Raw genomic sequence first — 20,512 nt, 5'->3', positions numbered from 1 at the left:
TGTAGGGGCCCAAAAGGTAAGCAGTGCCATTTCTACCCCCAAAGCGGTACATAAAGGGTGCATTTAATGAACTAGTGGACTGGACAGCGTCCATATACTGTTTTTGTTCAGAAGCTCTCTTCTGTCTCTGAACGCCCCTTGTACCCCCTGAGGTGAGGCTGGTCAGACTCAGCTATCCAGCTAGCTTCAGAGCGGCATAGTGCCTGCTCGTGCCATGCCCTCCTTGCCTATGTAACTGACCAGGCTGGAATTGCAGAGGTGGCTGGTAATCTAGGCAATGAGCCGTACACTATAAAATAAAATATTCTTCCATTCTTGAGAATGGAGGGGATTTTTATTAACTGGCAAATTGCAAAGTTGCTCATTTTTACAAGCACTATGCAACTATTTTACCTATTTAGGTAATTGAGCCAACCCCTTTAAGAGGAGAAAGTAGTAGGTTAAGCTATATGGGTTTCTGGAGTGCATAAATCGTGGCGCTTTCTATACATTTTATAACCCATATATTGAAAGGTTCCTCATGTTCCCCCAGGTGCGGCCATCCTAAGCTAAGAATGAAGGAGCAGGAAATTTATCTTGGTCCGAAGCCTGAATAAAATCCACCTGTGAAGTAGGACTGTGTACAGAGGGATCATCGCACTAACGTCACCGGCCATAAATTCAGAGGAACGAGGCATCTGCGTGAGCGGAGACCCTTCCAAAAAAACAAAGCTATAATGGGACTGCTATTACATAAGCATCCGATGTACAAGTGGGTTTAACTTAAAGGCGATGTCCACCTTAGGGGACAATTGTATTTTACCTAAATACATGTATTTGGGGTAAAAAAAAAAATTATAATTTTTGCAATTTTTACAAATTTTGCGCTGTTTGACTTTTACAGGATCTGTTTCTCTACACACTCAACTTTGATGTGGTCTGTGGTCATAAGAAAAAGACAGATAAAAGAGTTACAAACTCCCCATCACTGCCCTATAATAATGGGTTCACTGATTGGTTCTCAGATAACTCATTCTGCAGCCAGCCATCGACAGAGGCTTTAGAAGCCAAACGGTGCAAAACTTTTAATGAAACCCAATTGCATTTCTTCTAATTACATATTGTAAGGGGGCTTGAGAGGTTTAGATTAGTGGGGTCCATGAGCTTTTTATAAAATGAAGCTGTCTTCCTATAGATCCCTCAATCTTACGGATGAGCGTAAAGACCTATGTAAGTTCGGGTTCTGGTACCCAACCATACTTTATGTCCAAAGTTTAGTTCAGGGACCAGAGCTTTACCTGATCTAGAACATGAACCTGAACCCCTTTGAAATATATAGGGACCTGAACTCCAGTTTCTCTTGCTCTCTTTCCTTACCCCAGAACTCCGAACATTAAAATGGACTTCCAGAAGTCTGTGTTTGGAGTTTGGAGTTCAGAACCGGACATTTAGTGTCCGCTACGAACCCCGTACTTAAGTTCGCTCATCTCTGAGTTTGTGGGTTTTGTCTAAAAATTATAAGGCAAATGATAATTTTTGGACTTCGTGGAGGTTTTTTTCAGCGAAGTCATACTTGTTGAGGCATCACATGCTTGCGTTGTACTGCTGCATAAAGAAAATATTGGATACTAATTTGGTATTTTATGGGGTTTGCGGTATGAGGCCATAGTGCCATAGTCCTAGGCCCTCTCCTCTTCTCTTTATACACTGCCCCTATTGGACAAACAATCAGCAGATTTGGGTTCCAGTATCATCTCTATGCTGATGACACCCAATTATACACTTCTTCCCCTGACATCACCCCTACCCTAATTCAAAATACCAAGGATTGTCTGTCTGCTGTCTCTAGCATCATGTCCTCCCTCTATCTGAAACTAAATCTCTCTAAAACTGAACTTCTTGTGTTTCTCCCCTCTACTAACCTCACTCTACCTAACATCGAAATAACCCTGGAGGGTTCAACCATAACTCCCAAGCAGCATGCCCGCTGTCTTGGGGTCATATTCGACACTGAACTTTCCTTTACTCCGTACATCCGATCACTCAGTCGCTCTTGTCACCTGCATCTTAAAAACATCTCCAGAATCCGACCTTTTCTCACCTTTGAAACTGCTAAGACTCTTACTGTCGCTCTTATTCATTCTCGTCTGGACTACTGCAACTCTCTTCTGATCGGTCTCCCTCTTACCAAACTTTCTCCTCTCCAATCCATCTTGAATGCGGCAGCCAGGGTCATATTTCTGTCCAGCCGCTTCACCGATGCCTCCATCTTATGCCAGTCATTACACTGGCTACCTATTCGCTACAGGGTCCAGTATAAACTCATCTCTCTCACCCATAAAGCTCTCCACTGTTCTGCACCGCCTTATATCTCCTCTCTCATCTCTGTCTATCGCCCTACACGTGCCCTCCGTTCTACAAATGACCTAAGACTAACATCCCCCGTAATCCGAACCTCGCACCTCCGTCTCCAAGACTTCTCTCGTGCTGCTCCAGCTCTCTGGAATGCACTTCCCCAGACGATCAGACTGATACCTAGCCCTGACCTATTCAAGCGCGCTTTGAAAACCCATCTCTTCAAAGAAGCCTATCACATCAACTACTCAGCAAGCTAACTTTGCCCTGTTCCCTCCTTCCAAATATTATTCTGAATCTGCACCCTACTATTCATCTGTCTCCACACCCTTCATGCACATAACTGCACTTGATACTTGTCTATTGCACTTAAACACACGGGCTGATGACCGGATCATGCAGCTTTATATGAAAATCCCTATTATAATTGCCAGACCTGAATTAACAAGCATTTCTCACCTACTGTGTCCCCCCATTTCCTTGTAGATTGTAAGCTTGCGAGCAGGGACCTCACTCCTAATGTCATTGTTTGAATTGTCTTAACTTGTATTGAATTTATTGTCTGTACATGTCCCCGCTTAATTGTAAAGTGCTGCGGAATATGTTGGCGCTATATAAATAAAAAATTATTATTATAATTATTATTATTATTATAGTGTCAGACAAATACCAGGAGAGTCCAAGAGGCTAGTAAAAACCAAAAGCCTACGGAGAATGACTAATAACTTTAGAATTGTGCCTGTTGGTCCGATATCAAGTAATGAATGACCTCATGTCATCTGTCAAAAATTTCCATACAGAGTTTACACGTTAGTCATCGGCTGATTACTTGTCTGGAGATTTCCACGTGTAAAATGTTTATTACAAGAGTTATATGAAGTTTAGGAGTTAAAAATTTCCTGATCGCTGGAGATTTGACCCCGAAGGGTCAGACCCCCAGTGAATATGGTATAAGTTTCCAACTTAGTACAACCACTTTATAGGAACCGTCTGACATACAATATAGAGGATGCCTGGCAGTTAAGAATTAAAGGTCTATCTTGTCAAAGCAATATATTTCCATATTTCTTATTAGAAAAGCCATCACATCAGCTACCCAGATCGGGGAGAGTTTCTAGCTCTATATATGAATTCATTTATTTAAGCAACCAGCATGTAATACTCCATTTCCCCAGTAGTGGCCACTGTAGGAAAAATGTATATATCTAAAATCATATCCATGACAATCAAGCGATCTCCAGGCTAATTTAATCCAAGAAGGGTCTCGTCTTCGAAAAAAAGAAAAATAAGGTTCCCCAAGCAGATCCTTTCTTTACACAGTAAAGTGTTTTACTATTATGAGCATGAACTTATTTTTTTTTACTTTCAAAACTGCCTAAAAACAATTCTTTAGGATCCTCAGAGGCATGTCTTTAGGATGCTCTGTATAATTACCCTGTGAGCCACGCCCCCTTAGTAAAGACCATAAAATTAGGTCCATATCTCTAGAACTATATGGCGGATTTAAAAAATAACAAAAAACAGTATAATTAGCGAAGTGTGACTTGCTTGGCAGTTTGCTGTAGTTTCAGTACAATCAGTGTTTTATCAGCAGAAGATTATCACTAGAGGATTAGATCCACGTGCTGGCCTGTCCAGCTAATCTATGTAACCCCTCCACCACCACTGACCATTTACACTTACTTTTTATTGTTTCTTTGCCTCTTAAATTCAAAGTTAAACAACTTTCTAAATATTATCTACTATCTTGCTGTTGTGGAGTATTTGTGAGTCACTTATCTAGTTGCCTACTTTTGCTAAAATGTTAGAAATCTGTTAGAGATCCATCTCCTGGTACTCAGGGTTCTTTTTGCCCTTCACATCATTTCTCTCAGTGTACGACATAGCAGAAGTAAGATGGTTCTACACTGATCTCTATAACGTGTGCAGGGGAGAAAGCATAAACAGTCTCAGGGAGGGCAGGTCAAAAGGCTATAGAAAAGGAGGAAAGTACACGGAGAAAAAACAAGTGCAGGATAGAAGCTGTGCTGACATATCAACTAATGAAGACATCAGCACCCTAAATAGACACAGACCTTACGTCCAGCCTACATTACGGGGAGGGGCACTCTCGAGAGAAAAATCTAAAACCTGGATCACTCTACAAATTGTATACAAGGGGTCTGAAAATGAACAAAGGAATGAAGACTGAAACTTTGTGTAATTTTAAGAATTAACATATGTAAAATATTTTCCAAAGGACATTTGTAAGGAGGGTTTTCCATTTTATAGCACACCATCTGATAAAATAAGGTATGGGCCGTAAGTGGAGACTTTAGAAAGGTGCATCCTTGATAGACCACCAACTACTCTGAACATCCCAGACATTGATGATGATGGTGATCAGCCGGTGAAGGAGGACCTGGCCATGTTACTATAGCACCGAGCATTCCTCAGGGCCTGAGTAATGTGAGAGGAGCGCCAGGCAGGGTGGAGCTGAGCTCCCAGCAACTTTGCACAGTGGATTCTCTCTCCCACATAACAGGACCCCCTCCTTTCTTGTCTCCCACCCTCCCTTCCCCCCCCTTTTTTGCTTATGTGGCAGACAATGCTTGTGTTAACCCCTTTTTCCCCTCTGCACTGTACAGGACCCTGCCACGCAGGATTTATATCAACAGCTGCAGCTCTGCTTTTACAGATGTTGTTTTTCCCAACTCCCCTTTACTATATGCAGCAGAGCTGAATTTGTTATTTTTAATATTCAAAGCTCATTTTTTAATGTGACGGCATAGTTACATTGATTAACAGTCGGTTTATTTGCATTTTACTTATAAAATCAGAGAAAGACTTTGTGTTATCAATACGAGTGGAGTCAGATAAGAAACTCGGCACTGCTACTTCTGTGGATTTACTTTTATGCTGTTATTGTAGGTCTGTTGTTCTCCACTGTCATGCAGCGTCGCAAAACATGATAACACGGCGCAATATTAATAATGATGACATCAGATAGAGACAATAGATAAACATATATGAGATAGAGATATAGAGGAAAGAAAGAGAGAGAAAGAATGGAAGGAAGAAAGAGAAAGAAAGAAAAGATAAATAGATATGAGATACATACATAGACAGAAAGAAAGAAACATCATGAAGTGCTACTGTAGACAGAAAGAAATAAGAAAAAAAGATAATAGATAGATGATAGATAATAGATTGATGATAGATAATAAATGATATATAATAGAAAGACAGATAGATGATAGATAATAGATGATAGATAGAGAGATAGATAATAGATAAATGTTAAATTATGTATTATAAATATGCAAATATTGTCTTCATAGATTATGACAAACTGTTTTCTGCATATATCTATTATCTATCTATCTATTATCTATCTGTTATCTATATATCTATTATTTGTCTAGTAGTAGAAGATGATGTGTCAGGGTTGAATATATCACTTCATTACAGCCATTTGTCCTAGGTTTGCCTGCAGTCCTATGTAAAGCACCATGTGATCTCCTGAATATATATATATATACGGTATATATTTGCACATTCCTAGCTCTTCCACTATCACAGATGAAGTGTTCTCAGTGGATTGTTGAGATTCCTCCCACATGCAGCCTCACACTATGGACATGCAAGAGGCCAGACAGGATCTGTAGAACTTTTCTTTTGTGGGTGTAACAATGTATCAGACTATTATATCATTATTGAAAATAAAAGATGACATTGACGATTGTGTGTAAGATAAACAGTTTGTGATCTGATAATCTTAACACCCCGGCGGAGTCTTACACTATTCTCCTTTGCATAGAGGTAGAGATGTAGCAGAGATGAATTTAATGCTTTGCAGATTGCATAGTTTGCAGTTTAGCAGCAGTCCTATGTAAGACCACAGAAGAATGCAATATTGCAAAAAGTTGGATCAAATGACAAACTCGGCTCTGCTACACCTATGTCTCCCCTACTTGGTTCTGGTTGAATATTATAGCCAAGAGCGATAGCATAATATATCTAAGGTAGTGGATTAGGCCGCCCAGCGCTAAAGTACGGGCTGCAATAATGGAGGGGGCAGGTTAGAAAATGAAAAACCCATACCTTGGGATAAGAGAGGAGAGAGCTTCAGCCTCTGGGATGGTCTGAAGAAATCTGAAGGGTGCAGGACAAGTTAGCAGAGAGCAGGGATGGGGTGGGTGGGACTGGGCTGTCTGTCTTTCTCATTCTTTCATGGTGGGCTGTGCTAGCCCCATCCTGCCCCCCTTTCAGTCCTATTCTAAGGACACAGCCCAAAAAAAAAGTTCAGGCCAGAGCAATCTGCATAGACTCCAAAAGTTTGGTGCCAAGAATTAGATGTTAATTACTGTATCGTCTACCCCAATATCGTCAGCAGAGACATTACTGTGACTAAAGGATGCAAAACACCCAAAACACAAGCTACCGTCATTAGTATCCCAACATATCCAACGTACTACTGCTAAACGATTAATCAAATCGACAATACAGATCTGTACAATTACCCCACTGGACCCTATTGGAGTGGATTCCAAAGCAGATCTGTTTCAAAATCCACACTGAATATGCAAATTGCCTTGACTTGAACTCTAGTGCCATCTGCTGGAAGTGATTATGAGGAGTGAAATGCCTCACGTGTCAGTGTAAGGAGACTTATAGGCTATACAATGGTCTTCTGGGAAATTAGATAAGCAAATTGCCTCTTCAGAGACGAGGAGGACTTGAATTCTAGTGTCACTTACTGGAAGTAACAATCCTAAAACTCAATATTGACCTTTTCATCAGCCTTTCCCCCTGACTTGGGATAAAAGTCAAACCAAACTCTTTATATGCAGACACGTGTTTCAGGGTGTTTGCCCCCTCTTCAGCGCAAAGCAAGATATTTGGTTGTATGAGAGGCCTCTAAGTCAGATTGAAGGGGTAACATCTTTTCTTGTGGAGAGTGTTATGCCAAAATAAGGAAACTTATAGGCCATGCAATGCATTTTTGGGAAATTAAATATGCATATTGCCCTTTCCTCTTCAGAGAGGAAGAGGAATAGCACTCTACTGCCTCGTATTGGAAGTAGCAAACCTAAAAGTCAATATCGACCCATTAATGTGCCTTGTCACATGACTTAAGAGAAAAGCCAAAACAGAATATCTATTTGCAGACACTGTGTTTCTGGCTGTTGCCCCTCCTCAGTGCAAAGTGAGATCTGATTGCTACTTCAAATAGGTGTCACTAGGGTTCTAGTCTTCTTCCTGAATAGGCAATTTGCATACTATTATTATTATTTATTATTATAGTGCCATTTATTCCGTGGTGCTTTACATGTGAGCTTATTTAATTTCCCAGAGTAGCACTGCATTGCCTATAAGTCTCCTTGCATCGGAAAGTCAGTCGCGTCCCTCTCCACAAGGAGAGACGTTATCCCTTAAAATCCACATTGAAAACTCTTTGAGTACTCTTGCATGTGGATTTTGAAGATTCCAATTCGTCATCCAAAAACTTTGGACATACCCAAAGAGTATTTGAAGCGGTGTTTGGTGTCGGATCCATTTCAAAATCCAAGCCAAAAAACTGAATGTGAACATAGCTTATACTAGTACATACAGTGTATTGTTGTCTTTGATCCTTTCCCTCTTCTGCACTCCTATTCCTGTGCTCGCCGCCAGCGGTCTTTGTTTACTCAGCTTCCGAAATGACTTTAGCCAATCACTGTCTTCTGCTGTCTCTTGGTATATGCAGCTGAGGCCAGTGATTGACTGCAGTGGTCACAGGTGTAGCTAGCACTCCATCACTGATGTCAAGTAAACAAAGTCAGTGGGTGGCACAACAGTGATGGTACTGCAGCAGCATGGAGTAGAGGGTGTTCCTCTGTCAGGACCTCTGTCCCAGAGATCAACTCTAATCATTGGGGAATTTGGCTGCAAGGGGAAATCGAGTATTGGACATGGGTAAGTAGCTGCCAGACAACTTTAGTATCACTGATCATTATAAGGTGGTCCTTTGACGTTTAAAACATACCTGACAATTCATGTGACCGATTAATCTGCCAGGTGAAGGTATGAGAAATAACACTATTTCTAGCTATAAAACAGGTATCCTCCATTTTTCACTAGTTTTCATGCTCTACTTTTCAGTTGTCTCTGGGCTAGTGTGTGGAAACAAGCTGCTATGATATCTTTGATGCATATAATATGGAGACATGAGTGATTTATGCTCTCTTGTCTCTATATTTCACACAGACAGAAGCAACATAAGTAGCATGAAGGTCAATATATAGCAGAAATGAGTAGAGTACCAGTGAATCAACCTCGGGTGAGGTAAAACACTTCATAGAAAGCATCAGCTGTATGTAAAACATTTTACAGCAGTGCTGAGCAGTGTATCAGTGACTCCTGCTCTGGTATGACATAAAACAATTAATAGAAACAATCAGCTGCATGGAGGACATTAAATGGCAATACTGAGCAGTGTATCAGTGAGTACAGCTCTGGAGTGAGATAAAAAAAAACTTAACAGAATCGTGCATGGAAGACATTATACAGCAGTACTAAGCAGTGCATCAATTAATCCAGCTCTGAGATGAGATAAAACAATTAATAGAAAGTTTTAGCTGCATGAAGCACATTATACATCAGTACTGAGCAATGTACCAGTGAAACAAGCTATGGGGTGAGATAAAATACTTCACAGAAAGCATCAACTGCATAGTGAACATTATACAACAGTTCTGAGCTGTGTATCAGTGAATTCATCTGATATGAGATAAAACAATTAATAGAAAGCATCAGCTGCATGGAGGACATTATACACCAAGTACTGAGCAGTGTATCTGTGAATTCAGCTCTGGGGGTGAGCTAAAACCCTTAAAATAAAGCATCAGGAGCACGAAAAATATTATACAGGAGAACTCAGCAGTTTAGCTATGAATTTAAAATGAAGGTTATGTAAATACTAGAAAGCAGCAGCAACATGAAAGTCATTATACAGCCACACTGAGCAGTGTAGCTGTAAATCCAGCACTGAGTGAACAACCGTAGGGTAAATCACATGCCAGCCAATGATAATAGTCGTAATCTGTGTAACCAGCAGCTCTTGAGAGTGAGGGTTTCAAATTGCAGCATCTCTCTGCTTTAGCGAATAGAAAGGGTGCCAACTAGGAGAGTCCAGATAACCTATGTTTTTGTAGCACTAGGTATTAGCTGTTTTCCATATGAAGTTGGTGTAGTTTTCACCTACAGTGTACAGAGATGCTGTCATGTTTTAGGGATGTGAATTTTCAATAGATACTTGATTGTAAGAGTTGAACTGACAGCTCCGTGAATTATGTATCCTGCCTGGCATCACAAAATATACAGTCCCATCCCAGTTTATTTATGTATTTGGTCTGAGCCATTACCAAGAGCAAGCATGTGGTTAGTAGTCAGTCATCTCTTATGGGCCAAATTAAAAAAAAGTCAAGCCCCTTTAAATCCGCTGTGTATTTCTTTTTCCATCTCTTCGACCAAATATTCATAAAAATAGTGCTTCATTCAGCCAAAATAAATTTGCTCACAGTTCTTCAGTGTGAATGTCTGTCACAGCGGGATTTTTAATAACTAAAGTTGTTTCTTTTTATATGTTCTTCTTTAAAAAATTGTTGGAAGAGCCTTAATAAAAAAAAAAAAAAAGAGTCATCCATATGCCAGTGGCCTACTTGGGCACAGGGAACTTTGAACTTTTCTAGCTTTAGGGTTCTGTACTGGAGGACTTTGCATGACCGTATATTACTGTATAGCGCCATTAATTCCATGGTGCTGTACATGACAAGGGGGGTTACATACAAAGTTATAAATATCGTTAACAGTAAACAAGTTTCCACAACAAATTTACAATGACATACTGGTACACAGGGGAGAGGACCCTGCCCTTGCGGATTTACATTCTACGGGATAGCGGGGAAAAGACAGAAGGTCGGGGGTGCAGTAGCTCTGGTGGTGATGAGGCGGCTGCTCTGGTGGTGATGAGGCGGCAGAATGGTTATTGCAGTCTGTAAGCTTTCCTGAAAAGATGGGTTTTCAGGTTCCGTTTGAAGGATCCGAGGGTGGTGGATAATCGAACGTGTTGAGGCATGGCATTCCAGAGGATAGGGGATATTCGGGAGAAATCTTGGAGGCGGTTGTGTGAGGAACGAATAAGTGTGGAGGAGAGTAGGAGGTCTTGGGAGGATCGAAGAGTACGTGAGGGAAGATATTGGGAGATTAGTTCAGAGATATAGGGAGGGGAAAGGCTGTGGATGGCTTTGTAGGTCAGTGTTAGTAGTTCAAACTGGATTCGTTGGGGAATTGGGAGCCAATGGAGGGATTTGCAGAGGGGAGAGGCAGGGGAGTAGCGAGGAGAGAGGTGTATTAGTCGGGCAGCAGAATTGAGGACAGACTGGAGTGGTGCAACAGAGTTAGCAGGGAGGCCACAGAGGTGAGTGTTGCAGTAGTCAAGGCGGGAGATGATGAGGGCATGTACAAGAGTTTTAGTAGATTGAGGACTGAGGAAGGGACGGATTCTGGAAATATTTTTGAGTTGGCAGCAACAGGAGTTGGCAAGAGATTGGACATGCGGTTTGAAGGACAGGGCAGAGTCGAGAGTTACTCCAAGGCAGCGGATTTCAGGTGCGGGAGAGAGCATGATGCCATTTACCTTAATAGATAGATCGGGTAGGGAAGATACGTGAGATGGAGGAAAGATAAAGAGTTCAATTTTGTCTACGTTGAGGTTTAGGAAGCGAGAGGTGAAAAAGGAGGATATGGCTGATAGACACTCCGGGGTTTTGGACAGCAGAGAGGTGACATCTGGGCCAGAGAGGTAGATCTGAGTGTCATCTGCATACAGGTGGTACTGGAAGCCATGGGACTTTGAGTTGTCCTAGGCCAAGAGTATAGATGGAAAAAAGTAGGGGCCCCATGACAGAGCCTTGGGGGACTCCAACAGAGAGGGGGCGGGATGAGGAGGTAGTGTGGGAGTGGGAAACGCTGAATGTGCGGTCAGAAAGGTATGAGGAAATCCAGGACAGGGCTAGGTCTTTTAAGGCAAGGGAAGAAAGAATCTGTAGCAGTGGGCAGTGGTCAACTGTGACAAAGGCAGAGGACAGGTCAAGAAGGAAGAGGATGGAGAACTGTCTGTTAGCTTTGGCTGTAAGTCATTAGTAATTTTGGTCAGGGCAGTTTCAGTGGAGTGGTGAGGGCGGAAGCCAGATTGCAGGATGTCAAAGAGGGAGTTAGATGAGAGGTGGGAGGAAAGTTGAGCATGGACATGCTGTTCAAGGAGTTTGGAAGCAAACGGGAGCAGTGATATGGGGCGATAGCTGGGCAGAGCAGTTGGGTCAAGGTTTGATTTTTTGAGGATGGGTGTTATGGTGGCATGTTTGAAGGCAGAGGGGAAGGTACCAGAAATTAGGGATAGGTTGAAGAGATGGGTTAGGGCTGGAATGATCATGTTAGTGAGGTTGGGGAGCAGGTGGGAAGGGATGGGGTCAAGTGCACAGGTGGTGAAGCGGGATTTAGAAAGGAGATGAGTAAGCTCTCGTTCAGTGATGTTGGAGAGGGAGGTTATTAGGGAAGGGCAGAGGTCTGGTATGTGGAGCAGTTGGGATGGTGGAGCTGTAAGGCTGTGTTCACACACAGCGGTTTTTTAGCGTTTTTCACCGCGGTTTTCACTATAAAACCGCTATAAAACCGCTAAAAATAAGCTTCCCAGTCATTTCTATGCATTTTGCACTTTTTGTGCACATTGATGCGTTTTTTACCGCGAAAAAACTGCATCGCGGTAAAAAACGCAGCATGCTCATTAATTTTGCGGATTTTTCCGCGGTTTTGGCTTCCTCCATGCGTTTTGAAACCGCTGCGGAAAAAACCGCATCAAAACCGCGGAAAAATAGGTGTGGTTTCTGGGAAGGGAGTCAGGTTTTTGAGCAGAAATTTTCCGCTACGTGTGCACCTAAGGCTGTGTGCCCACGTAGCGATTTTTAAGCGTTTTTGCCGCGATTTTCGGTGCGAAAACGCAGCGAAAACGTTTAAAAATCGTGCACAGAACGCCCCCCATGCATTCCTATGGCATTCCGCACATGCTGTGCTAATTCTGCGCTTTTTTCCGCGGTGGAATCGCATCGTGGAAAAAATCGCAGCATGCTCATTCTTTTGTGCGGAATCGCAAAGAATTGCCGCGATTCCGCACACATAGGAATGCATGAGAATCGCTGACTTACCGCATGTGGCTATGCCCACCATGCGGGAAGTTAAGCGTCTCATGTGCGGTTGGTACCCACGGTGTGGAGGAGAGGAGACTGTCCTCCAGGCCCTGGGTACCATACCCCTGTAAAAAAAAATAAAAAATAAAAAATCGGGGTATATTTACCTTCCAATGTCCCGCGCTGCATTCCCGGCCTAAGCGTTCCCAGTAATGCCTTGCGGCACGGTCCTGTGATGACGTAGTCTCGTGTGACTCTAGCAGTCTCGCGAGATCGCTATAGTAATGCGAGACTACGTCATCACAGGTCTCGCAAGGCATTACTGGGAACGCTGAGGCCCGGGGATGCAGCGCGGGACGCCGGAAGGTAAATATTCCCCAATTTTTTTTTTAAAATTTTTTTTAGCATTTTAACATTCTATCTTTTACTATTGAGGCCGCATAGGCGGCCTCAATAGTAAAAACCTGGTCACACTTGTCAAACACTATGTTTGACGAGTGTGACCAACCTGTCAATCACTTTCCAAGCAATGCTTCAAATCACTTGGAAAGTGCTTGAATATCGCACGCGAAAATCGTGGCAAAATCGCGAACATAATCGCGCGATTTCTGGGAAGGAGTCCGGTTTTTAGTGAGCGTTTTAAAACGCTACGTGGGCACATAGCCTAAAAGTTTGCTTTGTTTGGTCAATCTTGTTTTTGAAACATACTTGGCATGTTTTTGATCTTACTATGGACAATGGACATCATGGCAGCTAGGTCTGTGAGTGGTGATAATTTTAGTACCCTCTCATTTTCTAAGCCCCGTGCAGCATAAACAAAACATTTGGGTGCCTCATTACCTTACAGGTGCTACCCAGTTATATTAGGCACACAGCAAGGGAGAGCTCCATGGTTTAAATTTCATGCAAGCCGATTCATTTATTTTTTTATTCCTAAGTATGTGCACTATGGTTATTTCATATGTCTGAGTATGCATATGTGGAGACTACTATAAATTAGATTGAGGCGGCACTTGTCTATTTAATTCTACATTGCTGTGCAGTCACAGCCATTTATTTTGACATTGTGCGAGTCTTGTCAGGTTTAGGCACGCCTTTCAGCACTGTTGCACTTTATTGTCCCCTGCACTTGCTCCCCGATTTTCCCTGTTCTGTCCATGATCTCTAATAAAGTAACTTTTGCTGACATTTTTGGATCTGGATGTCGTATTTTGTGTGGTTTTCCACATCTCTCCCCATGTTATGAAACGACGGGTCCGTAGTTGTCCATTATTCAAACAGCATATGCATACGGATATTCATTTACAGGATGCTGTTTTTTACCTTTGCTGTAATATTTTGAAGTAGGTGGCAAAGTCCTCAGCAGAAATGAGGGGAGTTGGAGGTGGCAGTGGTGGGCGGAGGAGAGAGTTGAATGTGGTGAACAGTTGTTTTGGGTTGTGGGATAGTGAAGATACAAGGTTTGTGAAATAGGTCTGTTTAGCAGAGGTGAGGGCTGATTTAAAGGCAAGTGTAGCTTGTTTGAAAGCAGTGAAGTCGTCTGGCAGGCGTGTTTTCATAGAATCATAGAATCATAGAATCGTAGAGTTGGAAGGGACCACCTGGGCCATCTGGTCCAACCCCCTGCTCAAAGCAGGATTCGCTAAATCATCCCAGTCAGATGTCTGTCCAGCCTCTGTTTGAAGACTTCCATTGAAGGAGAACTCACCACTTCTCGTGGCAGCCTGTTCCACTCATTGATCACTCTAACTGTCAAAAAGTTTTTTCTAATATCTAATCTGTGTCTCCTCCCATTCAGTTTCATCCCATTGCTTCTAGTCTTTCCTTGTGCAAATGAGAATAAAGTTGATCCTTCTACAATGTGACAGCCCTTTAGATATTTGTAGACAGCTATTAAGTCTCCTCTCAGTCTTCTCTTTTGCAAACTAAACATTCCCAAATCCTGCAACCTTTCCTCATAAGACAGGGTTTGCAGACCGGTCACCATTCTGGTCGCTCTTTTCTGAACTTGCTCCAGTTTGTTGATGTCTTTTTTAAAATGTGGTGCCCAAAACTGGACACAATATTCCAGATGAGGTCTGACCAAAGAGGAGTAGAGGGAAATAATGACTTCACGTGATCTAGACTGTATGCTTCTGTTAATACATCCTAGAATTGCATTTGCCTTTTTTGCTGCTGCATCACACTGTTGACTCATATTCAGTCTGTGATCTATTAGTATACCCAAGTCTTTTTCACATGTGCTGTCACTTAGCCCTATTCCTCCCATTCTATATATGCTTTTTCCATTTTTATTGCCCAGATGTAGTACTTTGCATTTCTCCCTGTTAAAAACCATTCTGTTTGTTGCTGCCCACTTCTCCAGTTTATTTAAATCTTTTTGAATCCTCTCTCTCTCTTCTCTAGTATTAGCTATCCCTCCTAGCTTTGTGTCATCAGCAAATTTAATCAGTTTACCCTCAATGCCTTCATCTAAATCGTTGATAAAGATGTTGAACAATACAGGGCCCAGGACAGAGCCCTGTGGTACCCCACTTGAGACATTCTTCCAACTGGATGTGCAGCCATTTATGACCTCTCTTTGGGTCCGATCACTAAGCCAGTTATGAATCCACCTAACAGTTGCCTTGTCCATTCCATACTTAATCATTTTTTCAATAAGGATTGTATGAGAGACTTTGTCAAATGCTTTGCTGAAGTCAAGATATACTATATCTACAGCATTTCCTTGATCCACCCAATCAGTGATACCGTCATAGAAGGAAATTAAGTTAGTCTGACATGACTTATTTTCTTCCAACGCCGCTCCGCGACCCTGGATGCTTGTCGAAGTTTTTTGGTAAGGTTGTTGTGCCAGGGTTGCCTATTGGATTGTCGCACTTTGCCATGCATGAGAGGGGCGACTGAGTCTATGGCTGATGTGAGGGTGGCGTTGTGGAAAGCGGTGGCACTGTCCATGTTGTGGAGTGAAGATATGGAGGACAGAGGTAGAAGAGAGTCTGAGAGTCTGTGAATGTCTAAGTGTGCGAGATTTCTGCGAGAATGTGCTAGTGGCTGGACATGGGGGGCAGGTGAGATACTGCTTAGGGGTTCGTAGCGCCAACAATGACTGCAGCGGTGCTTGATCAATAAGGTTCCGTTGGTAACGGCTGTCTGTCTTCTGGCGGCAGCGGTCGGTCTCCAGCACTATCAGGATCCAACGTGAGTGGACAGGTATATACTGGCAAGGTGGGCCGCAAACATCTGTCCAGCACCCGGTTTTCTCTATGGGGCACGTGCGCTGTACTCATGGTCACGAAGCGCACGGCACCTCGCTCTCTGCCAGCTACCGGACACACTGCACTTCTCTCTTTGGAATCCCCGCTGGTGATGGTGGGAGTACATGGACGCGGGTCGGCGCAATCTCGGTGCTCAAGGGACGGATCACTCCTCTCACTGTCCTGCGTGCTGCCTATTCCCGCGAAGACTGACTGCTTCCGCACGCGCCGTGGCTGCTGCGGCTTAGCCACGCCTCCTGTTTCCGAGTGCAAAGGTCTGTCCGGTCTCTTATTCTTTCCCCTGGACAACAGAGGAGACAGCTCCAACTGTTCTGGACCTGGCACAGGACAGACCCACGGTCCGGTTCTCCTCCTTACATTCTCTTTATGGTCGCAAGCATACCCATGGGTCTTCAGAGGGGTATTACGTCCTCTTCTCCACCTTTACAGTCAATCATGAATAAAGAATTTAAGAGGCTGGAAATAGGGAAATTGGATTTACCTTCTGACACCCATCGTTCCCAGTGCAATGCCTTTGGCTTTGGCAGCCAATGGGGACAACTGAAGGATAGAAGATTAGTAATTATAAATTACAATGCAATACACTAGTGTATTATACAAGCAATTGTAACTCCCCTTCCATGCAGGGACACCGACAGACTCACCGCCACAGCCGCGTTGTTACCTAACCGTTGCTCTGTGTGTCCCTTGACATGTTCCCTGTTTCCTGGGCCAGTGCCCACCTGCAAGATGGTCCCTGGCTAATAGCTGGGAGGTATTTGGATAACCGGTATCCTCCCCTACAGGGAGGTGCGGAATCAACAAGTTTCATTAGTGTGTTAGTGGTTTGCATGGCCAGTCCTGAACCGCAGTCCTATGGTACTAGTGAAGCTAGGGCCTGAACCTTGTCCCCTGGTCTGTGTGCGGCCAGTCCCTGGAATCCGAACCCCTGGTCCCTTTGCAGCCAGTGTCTGAACCTCGTCCCGTAGTCCGAGGGCGGACAGTACCTGAATCAGTTTCCGAGACCCGTATGGCTGAACGTGTGTCCATCTGAGTGTTCCATGTATCCAGACTGTCTTATCAGTCTCTTAATCGTCCCTCTATGAGACTCCGTGTCAGTAACCGCTCTACCAGAGGGTCCTGAACCTAGCAGTTTGAATGGAGCTTGAGTCCGTGTCCATTTCAGTAACTATTCTGCAGAGGTTCCAGAACCTAGTAGTCTGAACGGAGCTCGAATCCTATCCATGTCTGCGTTACTGCGTACCTGATCCTTGGGGTCTGCAGCTGCAGTACCAAGGACTGCCTTGGAGTGATACCTGGCGGCCACTGCAACTCCACCATCAGAAGCTCCAGTGAACACCATGTATCTGCTTAGATACACTCTTCTTTGTTAAGCCTGAAACATGTGCTTTGACTTCAGGTGTAACAGCGATCAAGTAATTAGGGAGACTAATAAAAAAGTAAAATACTTTTTAAAAATGAAAAATATTCAAGTTTACATTACCATCGCAGAATAAAAATAAGAAACATATTTAGTATCGCGACTTTAGTATGCGTGACTGTCTGAGCCAATAAAATGTCATAAAAATATATTGTTCTATGGGATGAACGCTGAATTGGAAATACACCCACATAAAAACAACTACATCTAGCGTTTGGTATGGCCTCCATGATTTCTAAAGATAGCACCAAGTCTTCTAGGCAAAGATTGAGCAAATTGGTGATGTTCTACAACATTTAAATATTTTCTCTTCAAGGATGACCTGACCTCTTTTAGAGGCTGGATGGTGGATGGAGAGTGATGACAGCTTTTCTCTTCAGAATTCCTCATAGGTGTTCAGTTGGGTACAGATCAGGAGACACTTGGTCACTTTCTCTTTCCCCCATGCCGGCACCACGGAGAGAGGGATCCGCCCTCAGGGAAAGGAAACCTACAGATGAAAAAGGCAGTACCTCTCTCCCACATCAGTTGGTTTCCTGTCCCTGACGAGGAACCTACAGCACGTACCTGCAGTCGACGTGGGATGCCGGGGACCGAGCCAGTCCGGTGATAGGCAGCAGGGCTCCCTGCCTCGGCTGGGTCGAGGCCTTGCGCAGGCTCCCCCCGTAGCACCACCACCGAGGTCGGCGGGCCTTGAGGGTGAGTGGGGGAGAGGCAGCGAAGATCCGTGGACGAAGTCTGCCGATCCCAGAAGGAAAAAAAAAAGGGAGATGCTGTCTCCTTTAAGAGAGTGACGGCGGTCACTCAAGGAGAGCCCCCCGCCGAGCGCCAGACCCAGAGCGGCCTGCGGAGGATGGCGGCGGCCACCGGGACCGCAAAAGGTACAGGGGTCGGGGCAGGACCTGGGAGCGGCCCGGAGGGGGTGACGGCGGCCACCGGGAGCCGCGAGGTAGAAGCCCGCAGGGCTTGCAGCGATGGGGGTGGCGGTGGCCACCGGGAGCCGCAAGGTATATGCCGGCAGGGCTTGCAGCGATGGGGGTGGCGGCGGTCACCGCGGTCTGCTGAACGCCGGTATCAGGCGCGTGCGCGAGCAGCAGCTTTCTTACGGAGGCAATGCACTGCTGGGAGATCCCGCAGTGCGCATGCATGGGCGTCACTTCCGGCGAGGGCTCAGACAGCGGGGAGGAGGCGCCAAATTTAAAAAAAAAAAAAAAAAGTATATATTAAAGCCCCACTAAAAGAGGAGAGGCGATCACTGAGTGGGAAGCCTAAGAAAGAGAAGGAGACGCTGCAGGGATCCCCGAAGCAGGGGCGGCGGCAGTCACAAGAACAGCGCCAGCGCGACTCCTCGCAGCAGCGCAGGATCACGGCGCAGCCAAAGCTCCACCATGACGGCACAGCCAGACGTGGATTCAGCGGTGGAAATAATCCCTACAGCCGAGACGGTACCTCTCGTTCCACAAGGGAGTGATTAATCTCCGTGAAAGCCCGCTCGCTAATGTGCGATTATTAATTTTTTTTTCTCAGGGGCTCAAGTGCACAGCAAAATCTAAGCACATGGTATGTGCTATATGCACGGAGGAGCTGCCCCCTACATGGCAGAAAAAGCTCTGCGCAGCGTGCATAGAGCAGACTATACAGGAGGAATCACCGAGGTTTGCTTCAGACCTCAAAACATTGATAAGGACCCAGGTAGAGGATGCCCTCAAGGGCGCTAGAACCACTAAGAAAAAACACAGGTCCAGGCATAGATCTCCGGAGTCCAGTACTAGTGAGTTAGGGAGTGAATCATCTAACTTAAGTTGTTCATCATCCTCGCAGTCGTCATCATCATCATCCTCAGAAGGGGAACGCAGCTGCTTCCCTATTGATGAGACGGACGCACTGGTAAAAGCCGTGAGGACAACTATGGGGCTGGTAGATGAACGCCCTAAAAAAACAGCGGAAGAGTTGATGTTCAGTGGACTGGAACAAAAAAAAAACGGAGAGTTTATCCGGTAAGTGAGAAAATCCACTCTCTAATTAAACGAGAATGGAAAAAGCTAGACAAGAAGGCCCTCCTAACACCCAAGAGAAAATACCCTTTTGATGACCAGGCCTGCTCCCGATGGAGTAAAGCACCTAAACTGGATGTGACTGTTGCAAAGGCTTCTAAAAAATTTGCCCTGCCCTTCGAAGACATGGGTAACCTGAAGGACCCAATGGATAAAAAGGCAGAAAGCTTTATGAAAAACGCTTGGGAAGCGGCAGGAGGGGGACTAAAGCCAGCCATAGCAGCCACATGCACGGCACGCGCCCTAATGGTCTGGTTAGATCACTTAGATTCCCAAATAAAAGGGAAAGTCCCAAGAGAAACAATACAAAGGTCAGTTTCTGTAATGAAGGGAGCAGCAGCCTTCCTGGCGGATGCGTCAGTAAACTCAACTAGGTTGGCGGCCAGAGCGGCCTCCTTCTCAAATGCCACGAGATGCGCCTTATGGCTCAAATGCTGGCCGGGAGATCTGCAGACTAAAACCAGATTGTGCACAATACCATGTGAGGGAGAGTTCTTATTTGGCCCAACGTTAGACGACATCTTGGAGAAGGCGGGAGACAAGAAAAAATCCTTTCCTGGTTTCCCTAATCAGTCATACAAACGGCCTTTTCGGAACAGAAGATTCATGCGGCGAAGACCCCCAAAAGGAAACAGGGAAGGTTGGGAGGATAAGAGAAATAAGAACAAAGGCTTTATGTTCAACAAGCCACCCGATAACAAAAAGCCACAATGAAGGTGCCCCCCGGGTCAGAGGAAGATTGTCCTACTTCTTCCAGGCCTGGGAAAAGATATCCACAAGCCAGTGGATCCTGAGCATAGTAAAAGAAGGACTGAGGCTAAAATTCAATACCCTCCCCAACCATTTTTTCGTGATAACACCCCAAAAGACACCACACGAGCAGCTGGCTCTACAACAAGAGGTCGTGAACCTGAGGGAAAAGGGGGTACTACAAGAAGTCCCCTCCCAGGACAGAGGCAAAGGCTTCTATTCCCCTCTCTTTCTCCGCAGAAAGCCAGATGGAACATACAGGGCCATAATAAATCTAAAAAGACTAAACAAGTTCCTGGAAATTCAGCGTTTCAAGATGGAAACAATAAAATCTTGTGTAAAATTGCTTCCCCCATCATGCTTCATGGCTGTATTAGACCGGAGAGACGCATACTACCATGTACCTATTCACAAAGACCACAGGAAATACCTCAGGGTGGCAGTGACAATCCAGGGGGAGATAAAACATTA

At 44.4% G+C, this 20,512-nt stretch overlaps 1 protein-coding gene across 1 annotated transcript in view; it reads right to left on the bottom strand.

The window, feature by feature from the left end:
* The window catches only part of SPARC (secreted protein acidic and cysteine rich), a 28,638-nt gene extending 22,076 nt beyond the window's left edge, over positions 1-6,562 (bottom strand). Inside the window, exon 1 of the mRNA XM_073567930.1 lies at positions 6,418-6,562. The gene's annotated coding sequence lies outside the window, so the exon portion shown is untranslated. The remainder of the gene's footprint in view (positions 1-6,417) is intronic.
* Positions 6,563-20,512: the final 13,950 nt, after the last annotated feature.

Source organism: Dendrobates tinctorius, unplaced genomic scaffold (assembly GCF_039654945.1).
Source record: "Dendrobates tinctorius isolate UK_male_01 unplaced genomic scaffold, ASM3965494v1 ptg000020l, whole genome shotgun sequence".
NCBI classification, from domain to species: Eukaryota; Metazoa; Chordata; class Amphibia; order Anura; family Dendrobatidae; genus Dendrobates; species Dendrobates tinctorius.
Note: the sequence above shows the minus strand (reverse complement) of the source record. Positions and strands in the feature narration are given on the sequence as shown.